This window comes from Ursus maritimus, unplaced genomic scaffold (genome assembly GCF_017311325.1).
Source record: "Ursus maritimus isolate PB19 unplaced genomic scaffold, ASM1731132v1 scaffold_21, whole genome shotgun sequence".
NCBI classification, from domain to species: Eukaryota; Metazoa; Chordata; class Mammalia; order Carnivora; family Ursidae; genus Ursus; species Ursus maritimus.
This window is the reverse complement of record NW_024424564.1, coordinates 10,536,923-10,561,892: the sequence shown is the minus strand read 5'-3', so window position 1 is coordinate 10,561,892 and position 24,970 is coordinate 10,536,923. Positions and strand designations below refer to the sequence as shown.

Below are 24,970 nucleotides of genomic sequence, written 5' to 3'. Positions count from 1 at the left end.
TTTTACGGTGTGTCTTAGAATTATAGAGGTTTAAAAATTAGTGGTACGTCGCCTAAAGAAATGATTCGATGTCATCCGGTACTTCCTCCAACTGGAATGCTCTGATCCAGAGTTTCAGATTCTATCACCTCCTGAGAGATGCCTTCCCTGACCACCCCTTACAAAGTTGTCCCCTGCACATCACTCTGGATTTTCTTCACAACACTTATTACTACGAGAAATAATCTGTTGTTGTTGTGTTTTTTTTAACCTGTTTTTGGTCTGTCTGCCAACCATTGCAATATGAAGACCATGAAAGCAAGGAATTGACATTTCTTGTTCATTGCTTCTCAAGCTCTAGGATTGATGCCTGGCGCCTAATCAGAGCTCAGTAAATATTTGTTGAATCATCTAATGAATTTCACTCAGCCTTTAATCTACAGATTATCAAAATCCTCATAGGCCACTACAAATATAGTGTAGCTATTCTTATAAAGGAAATATGTATTGAAAGATTCTTTAGTTGGTGTTTTGATCTAATTTCTTTTTATTATCATCCTAATCTTGGATCATGTAAAGGATGATCACATTATACCCATCAGGATACTTTGCAAGAAAGAAATTCAGAATTATAGCAGCAATTTGGCAGTAACTTCCCAGTGCAGTTGGGAAGTGATACACTGAAAGTGAATCTAAAGATTCAATTAAATGATATAACAGTACAGTTCAGTTTTCATATGGAGGAATGTTTTGATGTTCAATTTTAGCTTTAGGTTAATAGCATTATAAGATTACATTCTTGGGTCATTAGAAGGATGAGTTTATTTTTTTTTTTGTAATATAAGAAAAATGCAGTGGTGGAAGCTAGATAGCAATTCCTATTCACAAGATTTAGCAAGAATTAATATTACTTTTGATTTCAAGTTTATTTGAAAATATGATTATGACTAGGGGATATATAAATGTCTTCAAAATGGGAACAAATAACAAGAACGTTCTTTAGCTCCATGTTATGGATAATTAAAGGAAGATGTATTTCAGAATAGAAATGCACTGTTTTGAGAGAGACTGTTTTTCTCCTTTATACCTTATTGCTTTGATTTTTTTTTTTTTTTGAGGATCTTATTTGTGATGTGTTGTCATAGGAGCCTTGTTTTATAATGTAACTAGGCTTGTTAAACATAAGAATATTAATTTTATTCTATGTATATTATTTTCTCCATCCTCATATGAGAACAATAACAGAAGCACTGCTGAATTAAGCTGAGTGCAGAAAAAGAAAGTTCCAGAAAATTTTTCAAAATTTCCTTTCCAGAATTGGTGTGTACATATTTACTACTGATGGAGTAAAGAAAGAACTATTTTCAGGTGTTTATGTATGTACAAATTGTTTTGGTTTTGTTTCCAAAAAGGCATTTTAGTTATCTATTTTTCCATAACAGATTACCAGGAAACTTAGTGGCTTAAAACAATAATAAATATTTATCTCTCACAGTTTCTGTGAGGAATTAGGGACCAGCTAATGTTCTGCTGGGGAGTCTTTCATGAAGTTGCAGTCAAGATGTTGACCAGGGTTGCAGTCATCTGAAGGCTTGACTGGGGCTAGAGAGTCTGCTTCCAAGATGGTGCACTCTCGTGTCTGGAAACTATGTGCTGTTTGTTAACAGGAGACATTGTTTCCTCATGATGTCTACTTCTCCTTGGGCTGCTTGAATGTCTTCACAACATGATGGTTGACTTCTCCCAGAGCAAATGATTCAAGTAAACAATGTGGAAGTTGCTATATTTTTTATGATCTTACCTTAGGAGTCACACCATCACCTCCGTCAAGTTCTACTAGTCACACAAATCAACCTTCATACAATGTGGGAAGGGACTATGTGAGGGCGTAAATACCAAGAGAAAAGAATCATTGGGGATCATCTTGGATGCTAACTATCACGGTGAGAAATAGCAAGGTTATCTTAAAATCTACCACTGTTATGAATTTTGAATTGATTATCCATGTTCACTAAAACCTGCTTCGCAAATTATGGACTGGTGATGAAAAAATGGAAACAGCATTTAACAAAAAGGCCTGATAAGTATATAAATAACATTTCCCCCCGAATATTATGAATAATGTATATCATCACATTGGATAAGGCAAATAAGTAATTATTATTGAATCTGTTTCATTGAACATGGATGATCAATTAAAAACTCATAAGACTATAAACATTTTGGTGGGAAATGAGATCAGATCATTAAAAGGAAAAAATGGAGGAAGGGAAAGATCGGAAAACAAAATAATAGGATCCAGAGAAAGAATCCAAAGAAAGTAGTAGCAAAAGAGAAGGGAAAGGACAGGGAAAACGGGGATGAGAAAAGACAAACAGAGATAACAGCACAAGATATAGAAGACAAAGATATAGAAATAAATGACAAAAGAAGTAGAGGAAAAAGAGATAATTTGCACAAAAGAGAGAAGAAAGAAAGGGAGAAAAGAACATAAGAATGGCAGAGAGAGTTTATTTTATTTTAAAGATTTATTTATTTAATTTAGAGAGAGAGAGCGGGAAAGGGTGGAGGGAGAGGGAGAGAAAGTTTCAAGCAGACACCCTGCTGAGCATGGAGCCCGACATAGGGCTTGATCTCATGACCCTGAGATCGTGACCTGAGCTGAAATCAAGAGTCCAATGCTCTACTGACTGAGCCACCCAGGTGCCCCAAAGGAAAGAGAATTTAAAAAGGAAAAAAAAATGTAGGGATCAGCCTTCTCATTACTTTCCTCTGCTGGTGTTTTGATCCTTCACCACCTCAGATCAGGGCCAGGGACTTGCAGCCTCTACGTTGGTTTTCTCCCCGTTTCTCAGCTTCTCTGGAGTTTCCTTTAAGGCCTGGTCCTCAGAATCCTGGTTTTCAGCTTGTTGTGCAGACTGGGTTGGCCAAGTGGTTCTGGAGAGAAGAATGGAATGACCATTTTATTTAATATCCTACTTGTTCTTCTTAAGGACATACTATCTTGCTGGATAATATTTTTCTAAAAGTATTGAAAAATTATAATTTATCTGAAAAACAAACAGACATAAGCAAATAATTTTCTGAGAGATTTTGGTTCTGTAAAAAGTTATTACCATACTTGTGTTTGGTTCCCTTTGTGTTTCTGCAGATTAATATAGTTTTTTTTTTTCTTTTTGGGTTTTTGGTTCAGGATTTACTTTAGTTCAGTTTCCTGATTCAATTCATGTTTCTGTGATTAAAGAAAAATTCTGGTTAAAAAAGTACTCAGATGGTTGTTTCCTTAGCCAAGACTTTTTTTTTTTTTTTTAAGAGGAACATTACATAATTTGTCTTTCAATAATGTTTAACTTACAGATTTAAGGAAAATTTGGCTAAGCAGTTTTCATATATTGAAATATTAAATGAGCAAACTGATATCTGTTTTTTAATATGTTCTCCATGAACTTAAAAAAAAAGATTTATTTATTTATTTTAGAGAGAGAGAGAGTGTGGGGGTAGAGGCAGAGGGAGAAAGAATCTCAAGCAGTCCCCACGCCCAGCTGAGCCCAATACGGGTCTCAATCCCAGGACCCTGAGATTATGACTTGAGCCAAAATTAAGAGTCAGATGCTCAACCAGCTGAGCCACCCAGGTGTCCTTCCTCAATGTACTTTTTGATGTACAAGTTAACTCATGAAGGTAAAGGTTTCTATGCTAATTCAAACTGTGGGGTCCTCTCCTCTTCCTTTTCCATTTCATTGATTTTTTGTTTGTTTGTTTGAGTCTGTTTATAGGGGAATATAAGTGAGCTGAGGTTAGTTAATTAACAAGCATTTATTGGATATCCATTACACACATAATGAGTAAAAAAACATATGTAACACTTAAAGCATCTGGGGTGAAATAGAAAAAATATTTTTCTATTCCTGGGAAACTTAGAATGTAAATAGGTAGAAACAAAGTGAGAACAAATACGAGATGATATATGAAGTGTGAAATAATTGAGAACATATTAAATGTATCACTAGAAGAATACAGAGTGAATGATTAAAGCAGAACTGGGCCAGTCTTAGAAAACTGTCTTCAGCTGGAGAATATTGAATCAAAATTTGAAATTGGATTTGGTCCAGTATTAATGGGGATGAGTGAGATTGATTTCCTTGGTGTGGTGGGAAGTATGGGGGACAGCGGTAGCTTGGTCAGTACAAGGGGATTGCCAGTGAAGGTAAACACATATCTCTAGTGACTTGGGAAATGATTTAAAGAAGTGAATCTGGAAAGATAAATTTACATGCACAATCTGTGACCCAAATTTTTTTAAACGAATCCTTTCAAAATGTTACAGAAGGCTTGTTGTTTGAGAAGAAGTGTGTATTTGTTCCGTCTGAAACAGTTTGAAATGATGATAATGGATAGCAGAGCTTAAATAAATGACAAGTAGCAAAATCTATATATATTTATTATCATATACCTAACAGATGAGTGTACAATATGAATGTCTTATTTCTTGAAGCAGAGAAATAATTGAAACAACACGGACACTTTTGGACTCTCTGTATCACTCAGATGTGCAAATGTACACTCAGAAGACCACTGTGATGAGCTCTTGTCTTGGAGTCCATAGACTGGACTTCAAATCCCAGTCTATTTATTAAGACAGCTCTAACTTTGGAAAAGTTGCTTCCCTACATTCAAACTCAATCTCACAGGGGTCTGTGAGGATCAAATAAGCCAATGTATATGAGATTACCTGGCATATGGTAGGCACTCAAAGTGTTTTTATTTCTTTATTGTTTTCCCTGAGAAGCAGTGGGTCTTTCTGGAGAATGTTGCCAGGCCAAGGTGGGAAACACAGATGCTTTGATTCATATTTTAAGTAAAGGGTGAAGCATGTCTTTTATAGTCTTTTTAATGGAAGGATTCAGGAAGCTCCATACCTCTAAACATCACTGAGTTTTCTGGAAACGGGTCTGGGGGAAAATAAGCCTACTCATAGCCAGTCACAAGGATTGGTCTTTTACTGCACAGAGCAAACATTTACAAAAATAGCTTTTTTCCTCCTCGTAGAATTTAGTTTCTTGTAGAAAGTTTGGAAAATCCAGAAGGTGAAGAGCACCAGCAATCTCACTAGCCACAGAAAACCATTTTGGTGTATTTTCTTCAAGTTCTTTTATGCAACATAAACCTACATTGGAATTAGCCGTACGTATCTTTTGTAACCTGATGTTTTTCATCTTACACTGTATAGAAAGCACATTCTTTTTTTTTTTAGCTTTCATTTTTTTTAATGATTTTTTATTATATTATGTTAGTCACCATACAGTACATCCCCGGTTTCCGATGTAAGGCTCGATGATTCATTAGTTGCGTATAACACCCAGTGCACCATGCAATACGTGCCCTCCTTACTACCCGTCACCGGTCTATCCCATTCCCCTACCCCCCTCCCCTCTGAGGCCCTCAGTTTGTTTCTCATAGTCCATAGTCTCTCATGTTTCTTTCCCCCTTCTGAAGAAAGCACATTCTTATGCCACTACACAGAAGAATTTTTTGAAAACATAATTTTGAATGGTTATGCAGTATATCTCACTGCATGGCTCTACCAATAATTTATCTAATTATTTCCCTATTTTTAAGGCTACTTAGAATATTTGCCATAATACATATGGCAATGATTATCAGTATACATAAATCTCTGATGATTTATTTGAAATAGATTTCAAGAAATGGAATTATTATACCACAAAGCATAAACACTTGTAAGCCTCTTAACTCACATTGAGGATTATCCTATGGAAATGTACCAGTTTTATGCTCCTCTTCCCAGTGTATGACACTCAGCATTTCCCAGAACCCTTGCAGAGAAGCATTTCTATGAAGGCTTCTTTCACAAGTGTTTGCCATGCTCATCTGGGCTGATTAATTTTTGGAAACCTCTGTCAATGGTTATTTATTAACAATCACTGCCATTGTACCTGAGGCTTTTCATTTCTTCTTTATCTTCATTATAATTTACATGTTTCCTTTTAAAGTGTCTTCTGAAAAACAGCAAAGAAGTAAATGGCTACTAAAACTAAAATTGAGATTTAATTTCATAGATAAAATTGAGGCAGGCTGACAAACTCAGACTTGTGGGTAGGCTGGATGGATGGTTGCCTGGCAAATACTTCGTGAGTCATTGTTTTTAAAACCTCCAGAGCCAGGAAGAAAGGGCTGATTAGCTGGAATGAGTTATCATATTCCCATTCCATATATTTCTAGAAGCAGTACAGTTTTGTGAATGTGTTAAATGGTCCCAAATTAATAAATAATGATAAAAGCAGAAGATGAGCTCTAGGCAAATTTGGCCCCATGACCTAGTTATGAACCTCTCTCAAGTAGGGTGAACAGTCCTTCTATAGCAGTCCCTTATGCATTTGTATTTATATGTGTACATGTCTGCTCCCTTACTGGTTGGTAGAGTTCCTTGAGATGGAGAATGAGTGTTTTCATCTTTCTTTTGCTGCTCAGACTAAGGAACAATACTTATAATAGGATTATGTAGATGAACAATTCCCTAATGGCTGGCTAGAAAAGGAATTTTTGAACATGGTAGCAATAAAAGAAATCCCAAAGGAAATTACTGAAAGATTTGAATATATAAGAATTTAAAATGTCTCTATATATCTCCTCTTCCATAAATGTCCAAGCTCATAAACAAACTTAAATGTCAAAACAAATAGGGGAAAATATTTTCCATAAATTTGACAGCAAGAGATTTAATGCCTTAATATATAAAGAACTCATAAAAATCAATAAGAAAAAATATTAAGAGCACAATAGTTAAATGGACAAAGGACATAAATACATAATTCACCAAAAATAAAACAGATGAATAAATATTAAAAATGTACAACTTCACTTTTCAAAAAAAATTTTTTTTATTGTGGTAAACTACACATAACAGAAAATTTACCATCTTTACCCTACCATTTTTTAAGGGTATGGCTCAGTAGCCAACTTCATTTTTACTTGAAGAAATGCAGAATAAAACAGTCAGATACCATTTTGATCATTAGATGAAAAAAAATTCTTTTTCTATTCTAAAAAATGATAATAAGCCTGGCAAAGGCAGAGTGAATGGGAATGTAATTTGGTACAACCTTTCTGGAAAGCAATTTGGGAATATGTATCAAAAACTTTAAAGATGTTCATACTCTTTGACATAAGAGTCCCACTTTTAGAAATTTATCCTGAGGAAATAATATGAAATGTGAATAAAGGTTTATAGTACACAATGCTATTTACCTTAACAAAATAGTAGAAATATTTAAAAATTCTATCGTAAGAGTTAATCAAATAAATTTTGGTATAGCCAGACAAATAGATTATTAACATCTTTTAAAATGCCAACGGAAATTTTTTAATAAAATGGCAAAATACTTATAATTTGAAGTGAAAAGTATAAAATAGTCATTAATACATACATGTGTATCTGCATAGAAAAATTACTAGAAAGAAATATACCAGCCTATTAGCAAGAACTACTTCTGGATAGTGAAATTACATGTAATTTCTCCTTCATACTTCCATGTATTTTTGAGCTTTTAACAACAATAATGTATTGCAAATAGTACTTGAAGTTAGCAGTAGTTTTTATCTCAAAGGAAGTTGGTTGTTAAAGAAAATCAAGGAATAAGCAACACATGGAAGGGAGTTCTTTTTAATATGGGAGACTTTTGAAAGCAATATGCTGCCGAGAAGAGTGGAGAGGGACAGGTTAAAGGTATAAGAAGAGGCTTCATTGGGGCTGAGCTCCTGGGGCACAGGCTTGGGTGAGACCTGATGAGGCACCTCCTCTACCAAAGCCTGAGGGAGGAGGACACAGACATGTTGGTCACTGGCAGTGAGGAACTAGAGAGATTCTTGCCTGATGACTGCTATTTTCCCTGAAGGAGAAACAAGAGAGAATCTCTGCTGGGCGTCTTTGGTGAAGCTTGAGAAAAGTGAGCTTTGAAATTGCCACTGAGCACAAAGGAAGGACCTCATGTGTTATTTGCTTTCAAAACCTGCTCCTTCTTCTTATCCTCTGATTGGTGACTGGCAGCAATGATCTAAGACAGAAATCTGGAAATCATCCTTCCCATTCCTATCGATCAATAAAGTCCTCATAGTCCAATCCCCGAAACATCTCTCGAACCAATCTTCTCTCCATCTCCTCTCCATCTTCTTGCCTGCATTGCTCTAATAGATTCTAAACTGGTCTCTCTAGGCTCCTTTGTATCCTCACCTTTCAAAAACCCAATAGGGATTTTGTCATACTTCCATTTAAAATACTCCATGGCCTTCAGTTTCCTTTAGGATAAAAATCCAAATTCTGTAACAGGATATACAAGGCACTTCTTGATCTGGTTCTTGTACCTTTTCAACTCTATTTTTTTCCCATCCTTTGTATGTCCATCCATCCATCCATCCATCTATCTGTTCATCTATTCCATTCCAGGCCATCCATCCTTCCATTCACAAGTGCCAACAAGATGCTGGAAACTGTGTAGGCTAAGTGTTAGGGAAATAACACAAAGAAGTCTAGACATGGTGTCTGTGCAAGAGCAACTTACAGTCTGGGGAGGCAAATAGAAACACGTGTGATACGTGCTATAGTTATCATGATGTATTAAGGATGCAGTGAACGCACAAAGGAATCAGTCTTAGGTCCCTGAGGCATGGGTTGGGCAGGGAGATGGAATCAGAAAAAGTTTCCTAGAGGATATGACCCTTGAACTGAATCTTGAAAGGTACATAGATTTTTTTTGTCCTCCTTCTTCCCCTCCTCCTCCTCTTCCTCCTCCTCCCCTTCCTCCTCCTCCTCCTCCTCCTCCTTCTTCTTCTTCTACTACTTCTACTACTATTTCTTCTTTTTCTCCTACTTCTACTACTACTACTTCTTCTTCTCCTTCTCCTCCTTCTCCTTCTTCTCCTCCTCCTCCTTCTTCTTCTTTTGTGAAGAAGATGGAGAAGGGTGTTTCAGGTAGAGGCATTAATGTGAGTAAAGGCATGGAGGTGTGACACAGCTAGTGGTGTTTGTGGACCTGCATGTCCTTTGGTATACCTGTAGCACAGAGTGCAAGACTCTGTGTGTGTGTGTGTGTGTGTGTGTGTGCGCGCGCCCGCGCGCACGCGTACGTGCGTGTGCTGGGGCAGTGGAGGAGGATGTGTAGGGAGAAAAGAGACTGGAAAAGGAGGCAGAGGTCAGATGGTGGAGTTCTAGGCTATGTCCTGAAGGCAAAGGAAAATAATTGACAAGGTTTTGATGGAAGAGTAACGTAATTAGATAAGGGACTTAAAAAGATCTGGTTGGCTATAACATGGAGAATGGATTGGAGGAACATATGGTACTGGAGGCAGTGAGACCATTTTGAGGTTGTTGCTTAGAAGAGAGATGATGAAGGTCTCAGAGCTGAACTAAGGAAAGAAAGTGGAGTGTTTTAGAGATGCTAAGGAGGTATTATGTTCTGTAGCAGTGCTTCTGCAAGTATGGTTCCCAGACTGGTGACAGTCTGTAAACTGGTTGTTACTCATCTACTATAAGATAAATACAGAAATTGACAGTAAGAATTTAGAAACTTTTGTAGCAAGTTAAAGGAGTAATCTTTTATCTGTTAAATCCAATAATGAAAAAATTGGACTTGTGTTTTGTAGATCTTTGCTTTTTATTTCATTTATCTAGTAATTAATTTGTATTGTATTTTATCTTAGTATTGGACCATATGGGCAAGCAATACAAAGTGGACCTCAGCACAGTTGCAGGAGGCACTCAGCTGCCGGACTTGGTGTTTGAGTAAATGTTGGAGTGGGTGGAAGGAAGGGTGTAAGATGACCCTTGGGTCTGACAACTGGGCGTGATAGTTACAGAAAGTTAAAGAAGTGGCCATTTTTTTGGCAAGAGGGTAAATTTGCACTTCCCTATTATTTTGGACTACAGTCATATATTTTTTAAAAGATTTTATTTATTTATTTGAGAAAGCGAGAGAGCACGAGTGGGGTGGGGAGAGGCAAGGGAGATGGAGAGGGACAAGCCGACTCCCTGCTAAGCAGGGAGCCTGACATGGGGCTCGATCCCAGGACCCTGGGATCATGACCTGAACTGAAGGCAGACACTTAACCGACTGAGCCACCCAGGAACCCCGGGGCTACAGTCATATTTTTAAAAACGCATTTGGGGAAACATGTTATAATCTTTTATGCATCTACGGTTTGCACGCACCATTTTCTCTATCAATAACATTTTCCTTACTCCCTTCTTCACTTGACTAATACTTAATATAAAGACAAATGTTGTAAAAGCATTTATGTATCATCAGTATCAGGCTAAATGCCTTACATTCACTAATTTCATTCAATCCTCACAATAACCCTATGAAGGAGGGATCTCATTCTGTAGATGAGAAAATGGAGGTTCAGAGAGGCTAAGTACTTGCTTAAGGTCACCCAGCTAGTAAACCGGGAGAGATGGGCTTTGAACTCAAGAAATTCAATTCAAGAACACATGTGCATGTTGTCTAGCCAAGCCTCAGTGCAACTGTTGCCTCTTCTAGGAAGCCTTCCCTGCTGTCTTTACTTATGGGTGCATCTTCTGCATTTCCATAAAGCACATGCGGACATCTGTCTCTGTCACAGCACCTGTCATACCCGACTAGAAGCATTCATCCATTTGTTGTTTCCCTTTCTTTCCTAAACCGTGAACTACTTGAGGGAAGGAAGGATGCCTGATATCTCTGATTCCTCAATCCAGAGCACAGTGCCCAGTATTAAGTAGGTGTGAGAAAGGAGGTGTGAGAAAACATGGCATATTATTGCGGGATGTTAAAGGGGTCCAGAGAATTGGGAGTATGGGCTAAATCTAAACAGGTAAGTTGGGGCCACATCATGAAGACTGTATATTCTGGGTTTAGGAATCTGCAAATAGCAGTCCCAGAATCCTTTATCCTCTTCACCTGCATAGGTATTAGACTTTTCAGTGCTGTAACTCTGTGCTGGGGACAATAACCAGTGATATGCCAGTATATGTTTAACAGCTACCTTCCCTTCCTTGGCCCCACAAAAAGCCCCGATTTGTTGTGCTTTTCAATTTCCATGGCGTACATGCTCCCGGAATGGCCAATTTCAAGCTCCTGATGTGATGTTACTGAACATGAAAGTGGGAAGAGACTCGCAGTATCATGCCAATATGAAATATTTCCACCACACAGTTACAACAGACTCAAAGAACTTCAAGACCACAGGTAATAGAAAAATGTAGTGAAATAACTAGGAAGGGATGAGTTTTGAGTGTTTATTACCTTTGTTTTAATATGTCTTTAATTAGAAGTTTATGTAATTTAATTTTTAATAATGGCTGTGTTTAACATCTGGCTTACTAAATTCCTTAAATTTTAACAACTGGCTCCCATGAGCTGATGTGAACTGACACCACTGTCACTAACCCCTTTATCTAGAGATTCATTCAAGCCCAGCTCATGGGCCTAATCTTATTCCTAAGCAGGTCACTGTAAGAAGTTCTGGGTGAGTAGTTTTTTTGAGGTAGCATTGGCTCCCTTGTAATCTACTCTCATCTTCGTGATCCAGTTCCTGAGGACTTAAGTTTCCACCTTGTTTTGCAATAACCAACATGTCCTACAGATAACCACCATCCTTGTAGAGACTGCTTTTTGTCCTGAATATTAGTTTTCCTCCAATACCTTCTTGAGTCAGGGTTGATCAAGTCGTAAAAGTTCTGCACTGTACAATGTGGCGCCATTTACATGTGGACTGCTTGCTTGGACTGTCACCTGGTACATTTTGTTCTGTTGCTTACCTGCTCCACTACTGCTTAAATATGTGCCCTGGTGTTTGGACTTGCTTTGGATTCTAGTACATGGTTCTTCTAATCTGCTTATCCTTAGTTTTGGATCTACTTTTGGACTGAAGATTCTGTATTCCTTTGGTTTCAATAACTGACACTTGGTCTTATTCCATGATCTGATTACAGGGCTGTCTGGCTTCCTGACTTAGGCCTAGTCAACCACAGCTCAAATTCAAATGCTGATAAAATAGCAACATTAGAAAATGAGCTAATTTAAGCAGGTATTACTATCTCACTGTTATCAATATCTGTCAATAGTTGCAAAAACCAGAGTTGCCTTACTTGCAAACAATTCTTACAGATTCAAGACTTCTGGGAATTTTGATGGGTGCTTAAGTTAAAATAATGGAGCCAATGAATTAAACAAGTGGCAGCTCTTCACTAGCTATCAGTTCAAGGAAGGTTCAGAGGAGATTAAGTGAACATCTGAATCTTTTATAGGTTGAGTTTCTCTTTGCTAGAGCCCATAGGAAGGACATATGGGATAAATCTGGGCTAAGCACTAGATGTTTCTGAAATAAAAGACAATATACTTATGTATAGTTTTACACTTCTTTGCTATTTGAACCTAATAAAATCAAGGCTCTTCATTAAGAAGGGGGCTTGGCATTTCTCTTAATGTTCAATAGATATTAGCACCAGTAACCTAATATTGATACAGAACTAATGTTAATAGATTTCAGTCTTGAATACTGTTGAATGATCTAGAGATCAACTTGAGGAAAAACCACAAGGGGAAAAACATGTTAAAAACTTGAGTTGGTTCTTCCAATGGGAAAAAAACCTGTAGTTGGTAGTCTAGGATTCATACTATTGGTCAGAGATGAAGAATTGTCCCTGTACCCCAGGATTCATTGACTCTTTGCCCCTGTGTAGAGGTGACTGGGGCAGTTCTCAGTCCAGGAAAAGGTCTGTGAGCTTATCACTGAACAGAATGAATCCTTATTAACTCCAAGATTGTTTGACTTTTCCACGCTCCAAGAGAGTAGCTGTGTTTAACGATGTAGTAAAAATCTGCCCTGGGACAGGAAGTTGGTTTTCTGAAGAATATTTTCATTCTCAGACTATCTGTAGAGAGAATTACTTTAAATCTTTTCTTGGAAAGGTAGGGTTAGAAACAAATATTCCAAGAAATAAACAACTGAGTGAGTTTGGAGAGCTTGGTATCTTATGTTTTCATCAAGGAAAGTGATGCCAAGCAGGGCAGGCTTCAAGGGCCTGTGAGCCATGCAGTTGCAGAGTCCTGTGCTGAGAAAGCTTCTACACTTGGCTTAATGCTGTTGCCGTTTTGGATTTCTTACTTTGTGAACAAGGGGCCCCACATTTTCATTTTTCATCATCGGGCCCTGCAAATGACGTAGCTGGTCCTAATGACAAAAGAGACGGGATTAGGCTTTCAAAGAGGATTTTTTTCTGCAAGAATGCCCCGGGATAACACTTAAACATGCCTTGAAAAAAAAGTTATAATTTTAATTTATCCAGCCAGGCAAGAATAAACTGAGAGTGCCACAAATGGTGTTATGATAGTCCAAGTGTGTACAACAGCTAACAGTTAGATACCCCATGCCGCGTTGGCACATATCACCTCATCTTTCGTTCCTTATTTTGCAGTTGAGGATATGAGACACAGAAAGGATAAGAAAATTATCAGAGGTCACATAGGTAAGTAAGTAGCAGAGCTTAGATTTAAACCACAGCAGTATGACTCCAGATGTTTTTTAATGCAATGTTTTCCCTTTTTACTGAGTAATGACATTGGTGCTAAAAGATGGCTTGCAGTATCTCCGGTTATGTTAGTTATTACTTTTAAATTCAGAGAAAACTAATGAGCTAGGGCCCTTTAAAGTCCTAAGCCAATGGGCATTTGGAAGCTAATAGTCAATTGCATCATAGAACAAAACACATTCTTTCCTTTGGAACATCAACTACTGACTATTTTTTTAAGGGGAAAGTACTAAACACATCACAGTTTAGTGTCTCATGACTGGCATTCAATTTTGACTCAAACGTTTTTAACTACACCACTAAGCTTATGTGCTAGAGGCAACATTTTCATCCTCAGAAATTTATCCTATACTTTATTCTTTCCAGGGAATTGAGGATTTGGCTTACACTTGCTGGATATGTTACATGATCTTATAAAGCCATTTTCAAATTAAAGAGTCTTACCTCAACTTTAGTTTTTAAAATCTTTGTAGGCATCAGACCATACTGGTTTGAGGATGGGCTCTAGCATCTCATGGTTAATTTTCTGGTCCTTAGATTTGCATCTGTAATAAAGATAATAGAAACAGATACTTCACATAGTTGCCCCAAGACTAGGAAGCACCCAGCACTTGCTAGAACATAATTAACACTCTGTATATAGGAATAATTGTTTCATTTATGAAAACTCATATAGAATAGTACTGTAGGTGGATCTCAGGGATATAACATCTCTAAGCTTCAGTTTCTTCAGCGTAAAATCAAGTTAATAACACCCATCTCACAGGGTGTTATAAGGATTAAATAGGATAATGTATAAGAAGTGTTTAGCACAGGGCCTGGCATCTACTAAGTTCCTACTGAATAGTATCTTCTATTATTCAATTTAAATTTTCTCTCTGTAATGTAGGTCTAGGTAATTTCCCAGTGAAATTTGGGACCTGGTATATAAAACTATTTTATTTTTAATAATATTTTTCATCTTTTTCTTCTCCATAGGTCATATTCTGTTAGGAAAATGAGATAAATGTTGGTTTTTATTGTACAGTAATACTTTTCTGTATTAATTATGCATCTTAAAAATAAACTTTGGAAAGATATGTTGGTCTTTTTCCAATGATCCTTTTATAAAGGGCTATTAAAATAACACATAAAAGAAATAATGTTCATTCATTATTCATATGTTTTAGCAGTGATTACATCAGCTAAGTCTGGCCATCGATCGGCCCTCGGAGCCCTCAATTCAGCTGGAGCTCAGGGAGCAGACAGCAGAGGGAAGGCAAACAGCACATCTCCTGTGTCTTCTAGTTCCACCAGTGAGGCCCTCCTTCTCCTGTTCCTAAAGCTCTTCTCCTCCACGGGTCCCTTTTCCTCTGCCCACCTCTATGGTTGGGTCTTTTCAGACAAGAAACAAAATAGTTTTTCTCTCAGACTTGTTCCTCTCTTCAAGTACTTTTTCATCTTTCCCTTTTCTTTGACTGCCAAACTTCTGATAAAAATGGTCTTTACTTCCTTCACATCTCTTCCTTTTCACTCCCTCTGATCTCCCTGTCTTTCATCCCTATGACTTTCTGGCAACAGTTATCTTGAAAGCATTAAGAACCTCCCAAGTCATCAAGGTGTTTGACCTTTTCTTAGTGTTCATTCTTCTTGACCTGTCTGAAATATGTGATACTGTTGAAATTCTGACAATATCTTAAGAGTCTAGGACATTTTTCATGCTTTTCTTGACATTTGTGTCTTGGTTTGTTCACAGAAAACGGCAATGAGGCCCACTTTGCAGCATGTTGGGAGGATAAAATGAGATGTTATTGTTAACATGTATAGCAATCAGTAAGATTCACTTGACAATCTCATTTATTCCCAAGAGTCTAAGTCTTACACTACATAGATGACTCCTGTATCTGTATTTTTGTTTTGATCTTTCTCTAGATGTTCATTCTTCCTCTTGACCTCTATTTTTACCTGTAATAATAAAATCGTGGGTGGTTAGAGCTGGAAGAGTTCTTACAGAGATCACTCTTAATTTACAGTGGAAGAAATGGTAGTGTGCAGAGTAAATTGGTTTGGGCCAAGGCTGCTGGGTCAGTAAGGATGGCTTTAGCTTTAAATAACAGAAATCCCAATGAAACTGGCTTAAATGTGTGATCTTCCATAACAAGAAGTACAAGAGTGTGGCATGCTAAGGTTGGTTAGTGTAGCAGTTCAATGACAGCATCACGGGGCCAAATTTCTCTCTTTCCTGGCTCTGCCATTCTCAGCATGTTGGTCTGTTCACAGGCCAGCTGCTGGTGGTCAGATGGCTATAAGTGGTTCCTAGTGTCCCATTCATACCTGGCAATGTCCACTGAAAGGACAGACCATCTCTTCTGGTATAGCTCTTCTTAAGGGTGGGAGTTCATTACCCTGAAGCACACAGCTGACTTTTCTTCATGCTTCATTGGCCAGACCTGTGACATGCCCTGGGAATGGAAGATGTGATTGACTTAGACCAATCAGAATTTACCCCCTGAGTCTGAGTCCAGCCTCCTCTGAAGCACATGGACTATCAAGTTGGGTCAATGCAGAAACTAAATCAGGTTTCTTTGAGACCAGAAAGGAAGAAAGTGCTGTGGAAAATGAATGTTGGGCCAGGTCCCACAGTGTCTGTCACTGTCTCCCAGCCACAACTAGAACTCAGGTTTCCTGATCCTTACCCAACTCTCTTTCAATAATTCTTACTGCCTCTCAACATTGGAGTCAGACTCAAGATGTCCACCATCTAACTGATCACCTTTCCACTCAGACTTGCCCTTTATCATATTTTCCTATGTATTGACCATTTTCTTCTGCAAGTGGGCTACCATTTTCTCTACTAGTTAGCCATCTTTGACTTCTTTCTTTCCCTTGTTCTCTTTATTAATTATGTGTCTTAAAAATAGACTTTGGAAAGTTCATAGTTCATTTTCTAAATCTTATTTAACCTCTCTGTAAAAAAATCTCATACATTCACTGTTTTCTTTCCATTATTACTATTGGTTCTGGGTGACATCTTTATTGTATATGACCTGGATTATTACAATAGTCTGGTAACTGACCTTCCTGACTCACCTCTCTTTCCACTTCTCATTTACTCTTCAAATCACTGCTATATTCATCTTCCTAAAATATTCTTCTTACTTTGGAAAAAACTTCTTTAGAGGGGTGCCCAATGAGACTAAGCTCTAATAGTTTTAAAAAATTAGAATAAATTGGTATTTGAAAGTTGCCTGTAGCTTCTATTTCTAGTGTTAGAATTTACAAATTTCCTTGGGGGCAGATATCCTTTTACCTGAGAACAATCTATAGAATGGTCTCTTTTAGACAGATATAAGGCCAACAGATACCATTGTTTAGAGGAAACTGTGCAACAGAACTTTTGCTTTACATTGACAGATACTGCCTTTCTGGGAGGTTGCAAAAAACAAAAAAGATGGGTATATTTGCATATGGTGCAAGGAGCCTTCTGGGAAGTAGTAGATAAAACTATGACACTTTCCTTTTTGAAATTTAATATTATTAGAAAAGTATCAGATGAATTAAAATGGACTCAACTTAGGTCATTTGGCAAAGACATCAAAAACGATGAGGAGTAACTCATTGTAATAAAAGGAGAATTCAGAATGATGACCAAAGCCATATGAGAAGTTTAGGGTGGGTTTGGGGAGGCCTGGTTCTAGAATGGGGTATCTGAGCTGGGGAGGCTTTAAAAAAATGCTGCTTGCATATGTAAGTGTAAATATATACACGCTGGAAGCTGAAGTCATGCAAAGGTAAATTTAAGAGTCTAGTACTGTTGTGACTTGGGGTTTCTACAGCTGGCCTAATACTGATGGACAGCCATCTCCACTTGCACTTGAAGAATTCTTACGAAGTGCTAGCATCAATGAGTTATTACCTTGTGCTCTTTGGGAGGACTGTAGGATTTTGGATCACAGTTTTCTTGCTATCAGACAAGAAAAAAAGATATAAAGCTATCTGGATTGGAAAGAAAGAAGTAAAACTCTCTTTATACAGTGATGGCATGATCATTTACATAGAAATTCCTATGTAATCTATGAAAGAGCTCCCAGAATTAATGAGTGACTTTAGTAAGACTGTAGAATATGAAATCACATACAAAAATCCACTGGATTTCAATGTATGAATAATCAGACATTGAAACAAGAATGATTTAAAATAACATAAAAATATGAAATATTTGGGGATTCATTTGAGAAAAGATGTGAAAGATTGGTACACGGAAAACTATAAAACATTGCTGAGAGAAATTAAAGAAGACCAAAATAGACAGACATATTGTGTTTACAGATTGGAAGACTCAATATGGTGAAGAGAGCATTTCTCTAAATTAATATATAGATTCATTGCAATCCCAGTGAAAATCCCAGTGTGGTTTTTTTTTTTTTTTGGTAGAAATTAATAAGCTGATTCTAAAGTTTCTATGGAAATGCAAGGGATCTAGAATAGCTTAAATAATCTGAAATAAGAGAACAAATTTGGAGGACTTACACTATCTGACTTCAAGGCTTTTATAACACTTTAGTAATTAAGACAGTGTGGCAGTGTGGCATTGGCATCAAGGTAGACAAATAGATCAATGGAACAGAATAGAATCCAGAAATAGACCTAACATATATGGTCAATTGATTTTTGACAAGGGTATTTAGATAAAAAGGATAACTTTTTCAGCAAATGATGTTAGAACAATTAGATATTTATCTGCAAAACACCCCCAACTCCCCCCTGAAAACCCTTCAATTCATACCATATGAATTTTGCACCATATATAAAAAAATTAACTCACAATGGATCATAGACTGAAATGTAAAACTCTAAAACAGGAAGAGAACACAGATCTTTGTGACTTTGAGTTAGGCAAAGATTTTTTAAATGCATTGTGAAAAGCACACTTCATAAAAAAATGGATACGTTAGACTTCATCAAAATTAAGAACCTCTACTCTTTGAAGCCCCTTTCAAGACTGGGGAAAATATTTGTAAATCATGTATCTGATAAAGGGCTTACATTCAGAATGTATAAAGAACTCTGGAATCTCAATAATAATGTTAATTTTAAAATGGGCAAAAGATTTGAGCAGACACTTCATCAAAGAAGCTATAAAAGTGGCAAATAAAAACATGAAAAGTTCTTAGTCATTGGGGAAATGCAAATGAAAACCATAATAAGATATTACTACACACCTACCTGAGTGTCCAAAATTAAAAAACAGCAACCACACCAAGCGTTCTGACATGGAACAACTGAAATTCTCGTATGATGCTGGTAGGAATGCAAAGTGATAAACCATTTTGGCAAGTACTTTGACAGTTATTTGAAAAGCACAACAGAAACTTACTATGTGAGTCAGTCACTTCACAGCTAGGTATTAATGCAAGAGAAATGAAGGCATAGGTCGATATGAAGATTTGAATATGAATAGTGAAAGTAGCATTACTTGTAATAACTCCAAACTAAAAACAATGTAAATGTCCATCAAAATGGTGAATGAGTAAACAAATTATGGCATATCCATATAATAGAATACTACTTACTAGTAAAAAGGAACAAACTATTGATACACCCAACAATATGGATGAATCTCAAAAAATTGTGTTGAGTGAAAGAAGCCAGACTGAAGAGTCCATACTGTATAGTTCCATTTATACAAAATTCTTGCAAGTGCCAATTAATCTACAGTGGCAGGAAGCAGATCAGTAGTTGCCTGGGGATGGGGCAGGGGGTAGAGATTACGAAGGGGAACAAAGAAACTTGTGGGGGTGATTGATATGTTCATTATTTTGATTGTGGTGATGGTTTCATGGGTGCACACACATGTCAAAACTTACCGAATTACATGCTTTAAACATGCACAGTTAATTTTATGCCAATTATACTTCAATAAAGTTGTCTAAAAGAGAGATATTTTAAATAGGCAAAAATAGGTAAAGTTTGAAATACTGGTTATACCTAGTGAGTCTGTATTCTCCAACTGACTAACCTCCAAACCCTTGGGTCTGGAATTTGCTCTCCATGATCCGATCTCTGGCTAACACGCCTGTTATATTTCCCATTGACATTTTGAATTCCAAAGGGGATTGTTTCCTGAACAGGTATTACCTTTTCTCATGCATTTCATTATCCTAGAATGGTCAGCCTACCATCTTCTTCTTCTTCTTCTTTTTTTTTTTTTTTAAGATTTTATTTATTTATTTGACAGAGAGAGAGACAGCCTGCGAGAGAGGGAACACAAGTAGGGGGAGTGGGAGAGGAAGAAGCAGACTCCCAGCAGAGGAGCCCGATGTGGGTCTCGATCCCAGGACTCTGGGATCACGCCCTGAGCCGGAGGCAGATGCTTAATGACTGAGCCACCCAGGTGCCCCCAGCCTACCATCTTCTGATCTCCTCACATAGAGAATATCCCTCCTTCTTCTGAACTCCCTTAATGCTCTGCACCTTACTTTATGGCATTTACCACATTTGTCTTTATATTATAGCTTGTGAACACATTTCTTACCTCCCTTATAAGACTGAAAGATTCTTGAAGTTGGTGACCCATGTATTTATTATTTGTCCCAGTCCCCAATGGCATCTTAGAGAAGTCTTACAAATAGTAAATGTATATATGTATACACAGTAAATATGTTTAACCAAGGATTTTTAAAATACTTGTCCAAAGACTAAAAACATTTTATTGTGTTTAAAAAATATGAAACTTTTCCTAATTGGGATGTATGCAATCTTCATTCATATAAGATTGGGGAATATTTCCCTTCTATTTAGGTTGTTTCATCTCTCAATCTATTGTAAATACCTTGTGTTTATCATCTTTAAGAAATTCCTCAATACCTAAGTACCAGAAACTATTGTTTGTAGTAGATTTGTAATTGTTTAAGGATCTCCCATATGATGTGCAAGGGTTGAGCAAAATGGCATGATGTGATGATTATATTGTAGAGAAAATAACAAAAGTCTGTTACTGGAGCATTTTTTTCTATTTTTGACCCCATGTTGAAATAATGAAACCCAAATCCCATGTAAGAAATAGGCCAATGATAAAACCTAAGAATAATTTTGTTGTGGAGTTAAAGTGAACAAGAAACTGGGCTAAGAGGAAAGCTTTATTTCAGTTTCAAATATCTGAAAGATTGGGAAATTGGATAAAAGGAGTTCAGGAAATTGTACTGGATGAAAATGATGTTTTGTGTTTGTTCTAACGTAAAAGCATCCATTTCCCTCACACAGAGATGGAGACGTAATGGTCTCAAATCTAATGGAAGTGCTCATTGCCAGGGGTATTGTAGTTTTGAAACGGGTTTGTTTGAGCATTCTAGGTCTAATTTCATATCATTAAACTCTGAAATTACAGAAGGCTTTCCGAAGTAATCCTTGCGCCTCAAAATGTCCGCATGGTGCACCACGAGGCTGTGTACGAAGTCTGAAGGGCTTGTAATACAGTCCTTCTTTCTATAGCAAGCGGTGCTGTGTCTCCTTCTTGCCTTTCCCATGGGCTGGATTTCTTGCGGTGCTCAGTGTCAGAGCTCAGCTTGGTACTACATGTTTCTAAAGCTGATAATATGGCAGAGGTGACAGTGTCAGGGTTTGGATGAGACCTGGGTTGAATACAAATTCCACCACACATGAGCTCTGTGGCCTGGATCCAGTCTGCTAGCTTCCTGAGCTGAAACTTCTCCATCTGCCAAAAGGGTACCATGAATGTCAAGACTTAGCATGGTGCTTGGCACGGAGAGCACACACTCAACACGTGTGCGGTTAGTATTATTAGCAATCAGAAATTATCTTAGTTTTACTTCAAGAAAATAGTCTTAGCCTTGTGCTAGGGATAATTTTTTTTTTCAAGATTTTATTTTTATGTAATCTCCACCCCCAACATGGAGCTTGAACTCACAACCCTGAGATCAAGGTTGCATGCTCCACGACTGAGCCAGCCAGGCACCCCTGTGCTAAGGATCATTTTTAAAAACAATAGTGTGGATGTGGGTGTTTTTCTTAGAAACATTTCTAGAGGAAATTTGGGCTGTGTATCTAGTGTTAAAAGGCCTACCCAGCCTGACCAAAAGATACACGATGTCCATGCCTTCAAATAGATATACAAATGGTGTTATGGAACCCCCAGATATTGTCCACTCAATTCACTGTGGGCAGGAAGAAGGTCTATTTTTAAGGGGAAGGAAGAAGACCATAAATGGTTAAAAATAGGATTCTCCTATCTTCTGGCTGCCACTTTCACACTTCATTTTTCTGTCCACCCTCATGGTTCCTAAAGTCCTCTCATCACCTCTGTTCCCTTTCCCCTCCTCTTTCTCTACTTCAGAAATGGTACATATTATGAAAGAGAAAATTCTTGACACCGTCCCCAGAAAGTCAGTGGTGGGGGTAATGCATTTTTAATCCCGAACACCTGGCCTCCTTTTATTTGGCTGCCAGAATGAGAAGGTTTTTTGATTATTCAAAAAAGTCCCCTTGCTGGTGATCACAAATGACTAAAAAGGTTAATAAATTTCAGAATCTGCCTGGTAATCCAGGGAGATAGAACTTTGCAAACACAGACTTTTCGTTTTAGATTGAATCTGACATTATGAAAAGCTACCCTCTCTTCCCACACTCAAAGTATTTATCCAGGCTTTTAACAGAGTAGCAAGAACGTGGCAAGAGAGCTAACATTAATTGTGGGTCCGCTCTGCAGAGGGACTCTCACATACATCATCTCACCTGGGATTCATGACAGTCCCATGGGGAATGCATCACCATTTCCATATTTCATAGGTGAGCGCATGAGGGGGCTTCAACATCCCCCATCGGGGAGGGACTCACTCTGGTGCCTTTTCCCTAAGCACTGGTGACCCCTTGCAGGATTTAGCTGTTGTCTCCTGCTGACCCCCTCATCCCAGTTGTGTAAAACCTTGATACGAGTGCCTCTTTGCCCACTATGCAGTGCCAATTATGGCAAGAGGTGGCTCCCAATTCCAACCACCTGTGTGACCAGTCAGTTCTTGGAGTGACAAGTGCAGAGGCCATCTTTCTAGGAAAGAGGGCTTTGAAATGGATATCCCTACCCTCAGCGGTACAGGCACAGCATCTGTCTCCCTAAGTCTCTTTTATGGGCTCTGCTTACATAGAGGCAGGTCTGCAAGTCCCCTTCTGTTGGCTGGGGTGGTGAGGTAGTGTCTGGGGGATGATGGTGGGTGGGAACTCCAGCTACCTCTCAATGGTGTCTCTCAGTAAAGGCTGCAGAGCCCCGGCAGGCGTGCGGGGTGGTTTTGGTCTTCAGTTATGATTTCGAGAAAAGAAGAACATCATTTACACATAGATGATCAGATTTAGTCCTATAACAAGTCTGTGGGGAAGGTTCAGTTATGATCCCAGGGTCATGGATTGATTACGAATATGGGTGTGGGTTTGAATCACTGCTCTTATACTGTCCATGGTAAGTTCAAGCAACTTGATATCAGTGTGACTCTCACCTTTCTAAGCCCCAGCCTCCTCTCTGTATGATTCGCCTACCCTATTCTATTGTGAAAAGCAAATGGGACAACCCCCATGGTAGTAAGTGCTCTCTACGTACTCACTGTTGCTATCTCCATTTTCCAGATGAGGAAACTAACACCCAGAGGGGTTAGATAACTGCCCAAAGTCACAGAGCTACTAAGTGCAAAACCTATGCTCTTAGCCGTGATTCCATGGCAGTGCCTCTTAGCCTTTTTCACATCCTGCCACACATGGAAAATACTATTATACATATGGCCTTGGGGGGAATGAATGGGACAACTCAAGGCTTGAGGCGATGTCTGGCAGGCTCTGGCCATCCCGAGCTCCTTCTTGTGCTGGTACTTTGCTGTACTGGAACAGATGCCAAGGATGTCAGGTAAGGCTTCCTCAAGGAAATGCTGTTTTCAGTGTAGCTTGAGCAGTTAATAAAGTTTAGTAGTGAAAGCGGGGGCAGTGAGGTTGGGTGTGAGGCACTGCTTAATTTTTTCTTCTGGAAAATGGAGATCACAGTACTATCTATTTTACAGAATACTCAAAAACTGAATGAAAGAATGTATATGGAAAGGCTTTGCAAAATGTGATATCAATTCTAGCTGTTACTATTTCTAAGGAAAATGGACAAAATATTTGAAATTGTAAGAGTGATTTAGGCATAGTGGTTACAGAGATGGAACATTTCTACCAAACATTCACTCAGGGAAAGGTATAGCTTTGATAAGACCTTCCTCCCTCCCCGTCCTCCTCCCTATATTGCTCCCTCCCTCCCTCCCCCCTTCCTTCCTTCCTTCCTTCCTTCCTTCCTTCCTTCCTTCCTTCCTTATCTTTAACCAAATAAAAATGGACATTACCTTCTTCCAAGGTTTGTTATGAGGCTTAACTTATTTTTAGCAAATAACTAAAGCAAGTAGTAATAAGTTCAAGAGTCCTATAATCCCAAGCTAGGTGATCTCTGAAGTTCAGACAAATTTGGCTTTACCTGAGGAAATGGCATGCCAGGCCATCTCCATGACATAGTCCTAGGGCTTCTTTGGTGAGGACTTGTTCTGACAGGCAAGGCAGCCAGGCACAAGCCGGACCCAGAAACAAAGCTTTAATCGTTAGACGGCTAGACGGGAGAGATTTGGGACTGTCAGTCAGCTTGTCTCTTGCCCCAGGGCCTGACGTCTGAGTCCTGTGGAAAGGGGGATGGGGAGGTTGTGAGTAAAGCTTGTAAGGGCCACCGCACTGATAATGTTGTCCATCTCTGGGGCCCAAAGATGTCTGCCTTGGTCCTGTCTCTCTGAGAGAGTAAGTCAAGAAAGGAAGAGAGACATTCTTTCTAATTATTCAGTGTAACACCAAAGTCGCCTTGTCATCCTGACATCAGCTCCATGGCATCAGCTGCGCCATCTCCTGATGGCAATGCCGGCTGGACATGGTGAACGGTGAAAGGATGAAGGCAACGGGAAGAGAGTAGCAGGTGCCATGTGAATGGCTACTAGACTTATTTGTCAGCATATGGAAAATGTCCGTATGCTGACATATGGAAGAATGATTAGAAGCAAAAAGTAGAAAGACATGGGTTGCACTTAGAACAAAAACAAGTCTTGGGGCATTTCCGCAAGTCTTCATTGCTATTTCAATCCTACTATTTTGTACCCTTGAGCTACTTATACTTTGAGATCCAGGATGAGATGTGTAGACTAATTCATCTCAAAATATTACCCATTTTAAGAAGTATTTTTTTTAAAGAGTTCATTTAAAATTAGTTCAACTTTGACATTTTCTTTCCTGAGTTTACTGTAAAATTCAAGTCAAGTAACTTGCACAAATGCATCAATATTTTAAAAGCTACCAATCTTACACATAAAAAAGAAGGTTCAAAATCTTTAATAATCTTTAATGTAACATGCATTC

General features: G+C 38.2%; 1 long non-coding RNA gene across 1 annotated transcript; it reads right to left on the bottom strand.

Moving 5' to 3' along the window:
- Positions 1–2,658: 2,658 nt before the first annotated feature.
- LOC103656861 lies at positions 2,659–24,357 on the bottom strand. The gene is made up of 4 exons (XR_566721.2): positions 24,051–24,357; positions 15,881–16,008; positions 14,012–14,112; positions 2,659–2,916 (listed from the first exon to the last, which is right to left on the bottom strand). It is a non-coding gene; the product is annotated as an uncharacterized LOC103656861 (long non-coding RNA).
- Between the last annotated feature and the right edge of the window lie 613 nt (positions 24,358–24,970).